General features: G+C 39.6%; 1 long non-coding RNA gene across 1 annotated transcript; it reads left to right on the forward strand.

Moving 5' to 3' along the window:
• Window positions 1-604: 604 nt before the first annotated feature.
• LOC137081650 (uncharacterized) lies at window positions 605-2,482 on the forward strand. The gene is made up of 3 exons (XR_010906349.1): window positions 605-736; window positions 1,183-1,257; window positions 2,194-2,482. It is a non-coding gene; the product is annotated as an uncharacterized lncRNA (long non-coding RNA).
• Window positions 2,483-9,100: the final 6,618 nt, after the last annotated feature.

Consider the following 9,100-nt stretch of genomic DNA (forward strand, 5'->3'; position numbering starts at 1 on the left):
TCAACTCTGAATTAAACGTTTGTTGAGCACTTTCTACATCTTATGGCTTACTTTGACAGCAAGTCCGATTGATCATTTTGGTTAGTCATTCCATACAAGAACAATATATGCAGTGGTGGCTGGTGAAAATATTATATGTGGGGTTGTTTGTGTGGGGGTCTGGGGATATACATTTCCCCCATACAATTTTACATTTTGTAGATGTGATTTCCTGCATTCTGGTGCATTTTAATTTTTATATATTAAGTTGTATATATTAAGTTAATTTTTATATTAAGTGGTCTCTTAATTTTTCTTCCAGAGCTATATATATATATATATATATATATATATATATATATATATATATATATATATATATATATATATATATATATATATATATATCCTACACAGCTCTGGAAAAAAATTAACAGACCGCTTAAAATTAAAAAAACAACACACAAACATACACACACACACACACACACACACACACACACACACACACACACACACATATATATATATATATATATATATACATATAGACACACATATGGACGGACACACACACACACACACACAGGCTTGATTGGAGGACGGCGACTGTCCATCACACAAAGGCCAATAGGCTCTGACGGTTCCACACAACACCTGCTTGCGCGTGCGCGAAGTGGGTCTGTGTCGTCATCGTCAGCCTCGCAGGTTCTGACCTGGACCGATTCGACTGAATTTGGGCATAACAGCTCAGACGGTAAGCAAAGTTTTTGAAGTCACATTTTATAACTAGAAAATTCCTAAATAAATGTTGAGTGTGCCTGACTCTGGTCCATATACGTATTGTGTTAATTAATAATGTGTTTATATGGGCAGACTAACGTAGTTTAACCGCGAACCGGAGTTAGTGCTAGCTAACCGTCAAACGCCGTTCTTATCTGTGTGTGTGTAGACGTATGGGCAGACTAGTTTAACCGCGAACCGCCGTTAAGTGTAACGTTACGGGCAGACTAGTTTAACCCCGAACTGTCGTTAGTCCGTCGTTCCACCGGCGTGTATGTGTGTACGCTCCATGAAGCTAACGTAACATATTAGATCAGTTTGAATGTTTTTGTCTTGTACTACCGTTACCCAATCAGGGAGAGGCATAAGAATATCTATACATCTTTAGCACGTCACATTCTTCTTTCTTCTTTTTTCCAGAGATTTGGACCTGAAAGTCTCCTTTAACGTTAAGTTGTCCCCATACCTAACCCAACCATCTATTTGAATCTGAAAGTAACTAACCCTTAACTTTTTTTTGTTACATTTTTGTAAAATTTAAATACAGGTTTATGTGGAAGACTATTTATATATAAAATGTATACAATAATTTCTGATCAAATCATTGCATTTATGTTTGAATGATTCGTTTTTGACTTGAAACAGTTGCATATTAAACTTAAATTTAGCTTATCCTTCCTATTTTGTTGGTTTTGGGGGGCGTGTTAGAGTGGGATTTTGTAGGTGGTCCTCAGAAAAAAATTGGAAGATAAAGTGGTCCTTGGGCTGAAAAAGTTTGAGAAACACTGTGTTAAATTGATAGTAAAGGAGATTTATATTATTTGAAAATGTTTTTATTTTGAATAAATGCAGTTCTTTTAAACCTTTTATTCATCAAATATATTAAGCAGCAGAACTGTTTCCAACACTCATAATAAATCAGAATATTAGAATGATTGCTGAAGTATCATGTGACGCTGAAGGAATGATACTGAAAATTCAGCTTTTCACAGAAATAAATTGTAATTTAACATATAATAAATTGAAAACCAAATATTTAAATTGTAATAAGATCACAATATTACTTTTTTTTTTTTTTTTTTTTACTGTATTTTTGATCAAATAAATGCAGGCTTGATGAGCAGAAGAAACTTCTTTCAAAAACATTACACATAGTAATGTGTCCAAACTTTTATATTATATATATATATATATATAAAATACTCCATTCTGGGCTCTAGACTAACTTCTCTACCTGCAGCAAGGGTTACTACCAACTGCCTTTTGTTGCTCGCTCAAGCACATGATTATCAATGACCTTGCATGTTGATCAATACTAATTGATATACTTTGATCATTGGCAATGCCACAAAAGTTGATATTTGCTAAATATTTTAATTTGAGAGAGTAGTGTTTGCTAATACTGATCTGTTTTTTTGTTTTTCTCATCAGATGCGGTCTTGAGCTTAAAGCCAATGAAAGTAGACGAATACATGGCCAAAGACTTGAAATATGCACCTGAGAGGACTGGTGGCGGTAGCAGAAAGAAGTAACAAGAAAGGAAGACTTAACCAGCTGTGTTTAATTTTGCCCAATGTTTGGGCGGTTTTTTTTTAAGGTTAAAAAAGCTAGTTCACCCAAAAATGAAAATTCTGTCATTTACTCCTCACCCTAATGTCGTTCCACACCCGTAAGACCTCCATTCATCTTCAGAACACAGTTTAACATATTTTATATTTACTCCGAGCTTTCTGTCCCTCCATTGAAAATGTATGTACGGTATACTGTCCATGTCCAGAAGGACCAGAAAGATAATAACATCATCAAAGTAGTCCATATGTGACATCAGTGGGTTGGATAGAATTTTTGCAATGAAAGCAATGAAAATACATTTTGGTCCAAAAATAACAACAACATAAAAAGTGACAGTATACCGTACATACATTTTTAATGAAGGGACAGAAAGCTCTCGGACTAAATATAAAATACCTTAAACTGTGTTCCGAAGATGAACGAAGGTCTTACGGGTGTGGAGCGACAAGGCGAGTCATTTAAAGGGTTAGTTCACCCAAAAATGAAATTGATGTCATTAACTCCTCCTCCTAATGTTGTTCCACACCCGTAAGACCTCCGTTCATCTTCACACACAGTTTAAGATATTTTATATTTTAGTCCCAGAGCATAATGCAGTATGCACACTATACTGTCCATGTCCAGAAAGGGAATAAAAACATCATCAGAGTAGTCCATATGTGACATCAGTGGGTTAATTAGAGTCTCTTGAAGAGTCGAAAATACATTTTGGTCCAAATATAAAAAAAAGTATGATTTTATTCAGCATTGTTTTCTCTTCTGTGTTTGTTTTCAAACCTCAAATAAAGATTCAAACAGCCATGATTCATTGATTCGGATCGCCACAATGCTCTGGGACTAAAATATAAAATATCTTAAACTGTGTTCTGAAGAGGAATGGAGGTCTTACGGGTGTGGAATGACATTGGGGTGAGTCATTAATGACCTCAATTTCACTTTTGGGTGAACTAACCCTTTAATGACAGAATTTTTGGGTAAAGTAAAAGTTTGACATGTGTACAATTGATGTGAAAGGTTGGCACAATTGCAGCTATGTAATAAAGCATGTTTCCTCCGTCAGTGAAATGTCTTTATTAATCTTCTTCCTGCTCTTCCTTTGACCAATTGGCTTCTTCCAAGCTGACTGTGCGTGTTTGCAAACTTAGTGTTTATGTATCCATTTCAAGGTGTTTGGTGTTGCTGTTGAACACATCAATACTTCAGTGAAAACAGTTTAACAAAAACTATGTTGAAAAGCAGGACTTTATAGTGACGTTGAAATTTCAACGTTGATTGGATTTGCAAAATCTAAACTTAAATCAATGTTGGCAAATTCACCTATGTTGAGAAACATGACGTCGGAATGACGTTGCCATTTCAACGTTGATTAGATTTGCAAAATCTAAACTAAAATCAATATTGTTTCAATGTTGGCAAATTCACCTATGTTGAGAAACGTGACATTGGAAAGACGTTGCCATTTCAACGTTGATTAGATTTGCAAAATCTAAACTAAAATCAATATTGTTTCAATGTTGGCAAATTCACCTATGTTGAGAAACATGACATTGGAAAGACGTTGCCATTTCAACGTTGATTAGATTTGCAAAATCTAAACAAAATTCAACGGTTATCCAACACTGGCACCTGACGTTGATTCAACAGTGGCTCAATGTTAAAATGCCAGCTGGGAAAATAAGCTAAACAATATTCCCATAATGGCCCTAAGTTTAGGCTAAAAGGACCCATATCTATTTGAAAGTTGAACTGTTTTGCCATATGAGGTCAACACAATACAGGACTGAAGCTGCTGTGCATTGTTCTAGTGCAATATGCTGTTGAAATACAAGCATTTTCTGTGAAAATTTACATTTTCTGTTTTTTTACTGTATTTGCTTAATGTCATTGTATAAAAAGAGGTTTAAATAAATACAAATCTTACAGACATACATAATTTGTATAATTTTTATTTCTGTGGTAAGATGACTTGAAGTGACTTGAAACTAAAATGGTAGGACTTTGGACTCGACTTGAGACTTGTTGGCTTTGACTTCTGACTCGACTCGAGACTTGACTCATCTTTGACTCGACTTGACTCGGGACTCGAGGGCAAAGACTTGAGACTTACTTGTGACTTGCATAACAATGACTTTGTCCCACCTCTGCTCATTACAAGCAGATATTACTTAGATATAGTTTGTCAATGCTTGCCATACATCCTCCTCTATTTCTCTTTTCTTCTTCCCTTTTCTGGTTTTTGCTACTCTGAGCAATACACAAATCTTGGTATTTGGGGTACTTTTTGTGGTCCTTTGCCTCTTCTTGACGGATCGCTTCCTGTATTCCTGAGTTGTAAGTCACTTTGGATAAAAGCGTCTGCTAAATGCATAAATGTAAATGTACATGTGCTGCAGCAAAGACCCCAAAATAGCTCCCAGCAGGTCTGTTACAACCACTACCCATCCCTCAGCGTCCATGGTAAATGTTAATATAAGCCTCACATCTGGCTACCACCCACAGTCTAATGGACAAACTGAACGCCTGAGTCAGGAGATGCAAATTCCTCAGAATGTACTGCCAGCAGAACCAAACGGACTAGAGTCACTTCCTTCCCTGAGCAGAGTATGAACAGAACTCTACCCTCAAACCTGCTACCAAGTTAACGGCCTTGCAATGTATTCTCCAACCACCACTGTTTCCATGGTCCGGGGAGCCATCCAAGGTTCCTGCAGTAAACAACTGGATTCAATGCAGCAAGACCATCTGGAGCCAAACTCATGTGCATCTCCAATGAGCAATAAACCGGGTCAAGGAACAAGTCGATCGTCATCGCCGTCTTCATCCTAACTATACACCAGGACAGTGGGTGTGGTTATCCACTCGGGATCTACGATTATGGCTACGGTGCAGGAAGCTCAGTCCCAGGTATGTGGGTCCATTCAAAATAGTCAAACAGATTAGCACAGTGTCATATCGTCTAGAATTGCCTGCCACTTACTGCATCTCTCCCACCTTTCATGTGTCTCTGTTGAAACTGACTCTTGGTTCAAGGGTGGAGCAAGAGTCCAGAGAATCAGGCCCCCCACCATTGATCGTGGATGGTGAGAAGGCGTTTTCCGTGCGGGATTTGTTCGATTACAGACGGCGTGGGCGGCAGATCCAGTATCTGGTCGATTAGGAGGGGTACGGCCTGGAGGAGAGGTCCTGGGACAACTTAGAGGACATTCTGGACCCCAACTTAATTAATGACTGTCATAGGACACACCAACAGGCCCCCCCAACCTCGAGGAAGACCCTGCCATGGCATCGGATGTGCTTCTGCGTCAGGGGACTCACTGCGAAGTCTGGTTCTGCCCCAGTGACATTTCTGAGCGTTTATCCTTTGTTATTCTGATCTGCCTGTTTATAAACCTGCCTGTTTATCGACTCTGTTCTTTGCTGCCTGCCATTTTAATCTGTGTTTGCCTGGACTCTGTTTATTCGACTGTTTGCTACCTGCCCTGACCCTTGCCTGGTATGACCACGATTTTACGCTTTGCCTGTGAAACTTATGTTATTCCTTAAAGGGGGGGTGAAACACTCAGTTTCAGTCAGTGTCATGTCAATCTTGAGTACCTATAGAGTAGCATTGCATCCTGCATATCTCCGAAAAGTCTTTATTTTTTTTATAATTATATAAGAAAGATGCGCTGTTCCGAGTCTTTCCGAAAAAAGCCGAGCGGGTGGGGGCGTGTCGTGTGAGTGGAGCTAAATAATGACGTGTGCAGCAGCGCGCTGCAGTGAGGAAAGTGAGTCGCTCTGTGAGCAAAGTGATTCGCTCTGTGAGCAAAGTGATTCGCTCTGTGAGCAAAGTGATTCGCTCTGTGAGGAAAGTGATTCGCTCAGTGAGGAAAGTGATTCGCCCGCCGCGTGAGGAAAGTGATTCGCTCTGTGAGGAAAGTGATTCGCCCGCCGCGTGAGGAAAGTGAGTCGCTCTGTGAGGAAAGGGATTCGCTCTGTGAGGAAAGTAATTCGCTCAGTGAGGAAAGTGATTCGCCCGCCGCGTGAGGAAAGTGAGTCGCTCGGTGAGGAAAGTGATTCGCCCGCCGCGTGAGGAAAGTGATTCGCTCAGTGAGGAAAGCGATTCGCCTGCCGCGTGAGGAAAGTGAGTCGCTCTGTGAGGAAAGTGATTCGCCCGTCGCGTGAGGAAAGTGCTAATACAGATCGACCGCCGGCCTATCAGTGGGTAAGTCAGTAGCTACTGGTTATATCACCTGTTTAGCATCCTACAAGCCAGCGCTTTGATGGGCGTAGGCTGTTGCTTTCGCTCTCTCCCTCGCTCTCTCTCACGCGCTTCCGGTAGAATTGTCCGTAAGGCCCATACAAGGAAATTCCGCCCCCACTAACGTCAATGGGAACGCATGATCTCAAAAAACTTGCCGAAACTTATGACTAACCGGAAGTAGTATTTTTGACAAAGAAATACTCCCATCAAACGTCCACCTTAACTTTTGAAACTTTGTCTATGTTTAGTATGGGATTCCAAGTCTTTAACAGTGTAAAAAGATCAGTATGCATGAAACAGCATTTCACCCCCCCTTTAATAACCGTCCTCTGCCTGTTATCACTGTGCGTTTGTTTAATTATAATAAACTGTAGTCCTCTTTATACATAAATACCATATTTGCAAATTTTGTGTGGAAAAACAAACGCCGTCATGTTAAAAAAGCAGTGCTCTCTGGTTCTAAGGATGAAGGTGGATTTAAATTTTTCGACTTTTGGGACTTGAATTATACCTTTCCGGTGAAGTTGTTAAAGGAATGTTTGAGAGCACAGAGTCCTTATGGTACTTTATCCCCAACAACAGTTTTAATTGTGTAGGAGGCCTACAATTTTTATTGAAATGTAATTACAAAATTACAAGATTGTCCAATGAAACTATCCCAATTTTATCAACAAGGTATTTTGGCTTGGAAGCTATGTCATTCTCACAGTGAATGCCTGCACAGTGGTAACAAGGCATGATGGATCTATGTTCTCATTCTGTTTATGCCTAATTCTGACTCTACCATCTAAATGTCTCAACAGAAATACCATCTAAATGTCTCAACATAAATTGTTTATTAAAAAAATAAACAATTTATGTTCTCTTAGATGTTTTTACTTATTTTTGTATGCATATTATTATAGCTTTAGGTAACAATGATATATTAACAACAAATATTTTACAAGGGCCTCGTTAATACATTTTGCCTGGGGCCCCCACTTAATGTACACAGCAAAATCCCCAGTGTTACAACAAACACTACTCAACAGATCAGGCATAACACTATGACAATATTGTCGTAATATTGTGTTGGTCCCCTCTTTTGCTGAACCATCGAGGCACAGAATACACTGGACCCCTGAAGGTGTGCTGTGGTATCTGGCAACAAGATGTTAGCAGCAGATCCTCTTCGTGCTGTAAGTTGGGAGGTGTGGTCTCTATGGATCGGACTTGTTTGTTCAGCACATCCCACAGATGCCCGATTGGATAGAGATCTGGGGAATTTGGAGGCCAAGTCAACACCTCAAACTCATTCTTGTGGTCCTCAAACCATTCCTGAACCATTTGTGCTTTGTGTCAAAGTAACATCCACATGGATGGCAGGTCCCAAGGTTTCCCAGCAGAACATTGCACTGCTTCTGCAATCTAAACAAAGTAATGAAATGTTGTGTCCAGGTAAAGGGGCACCAGTTCTAATCGAATCAGCAAAACAGTGTCATTCAAATGCATAGATGCTAATCCAATCACTCTGACGATTAAGAAATGGGACAGGGGCTCCAAGAGCCATTAAAATATAAAGGGTGAGAACTCAGTAATCTGGCTAACTGGTCTGGAAACTTTGCATGACAGAATAATTAATATGTTGTCATCATCTTTACCTTAAATGCTAAATACTATTTATGTCCCTTAGTTTTAAACAGATTCTTAAAATTGTAATGGTGCTTTTGTAAATTTGTAATAGTGCTTTGGGCGGTGGACAGGGGTCAGCGGCTATGCCGCCCCATACGCCTCAAACTGAGCTGCTCTGTGTATTCTGACAGCTTTCTATCAGAACCAGCATTAACTTCTGGAGCAGTTTGAGCTCCAGTAGCTCGTCTGTTTGATTGGACCACACGAGCACACCAGCCTTCGCTCCCCACGGGCATCAATGAGCCTTGGCCGCCCATGACCCTGTGGCCGGTTCTCCACTGTTCCTTCCTTGGAGCACTTTTGATAGATACTGACCACTGCAGACCGGGAACAGCCCACAAGAGCTGCAGTCTAGCCATCACATATTGGCTCTTGTCAAACTCGCTCAAATCCTTACACTTTTCAACTTTTTGTGTTTCCAATACCTTACAAATTACCTTTAAGGACAAAATGTTCACTTGCTGCCTAATATATCCCACCCACTAACAGGAGCAGTGATGAAGAGATCATCAGTTTCATTCACTTGTTATGCCTGATCGGTGTACAGCTATGGAAACTTAAACTGAGAAATCCATCCTTTGGAACCATTATTTTTAAAGTGTAGCCAAAGTTTGATGTCATATTTCAACCACTAGAGGGAGTAATACATCTGCCATAAAGTAACTTAGGGTTGTGAAGAACAACTACAAGACATTAGTGACTAATCCTTACTTGTTTCTCATTCCTTTGTCCTTCAGTCATTCCACTATGAGGATGACAGGGATTGGAATCTGTTTAGTTATGAACATTCTTCAAAATATATTATATTCCACAGAAGAAAGAAAGCTGTACAGTTTTGGAACACATAGGAAT

Source organism: Pseudorasbora parva, chromosome 1, assembly GCF_024679245.1.
Source record: "Pseudorasbora parva isolate DD20220531a chromosome 1, ASM2467924v1, whole genome shotgun sequence".
Lineage (NCBI taxonomy): Eukaryota > Metazoa > Chordata > Actinopteri > Cypriniformes > Gobionidae > Pseudorasbora > Pseudorasbora parva.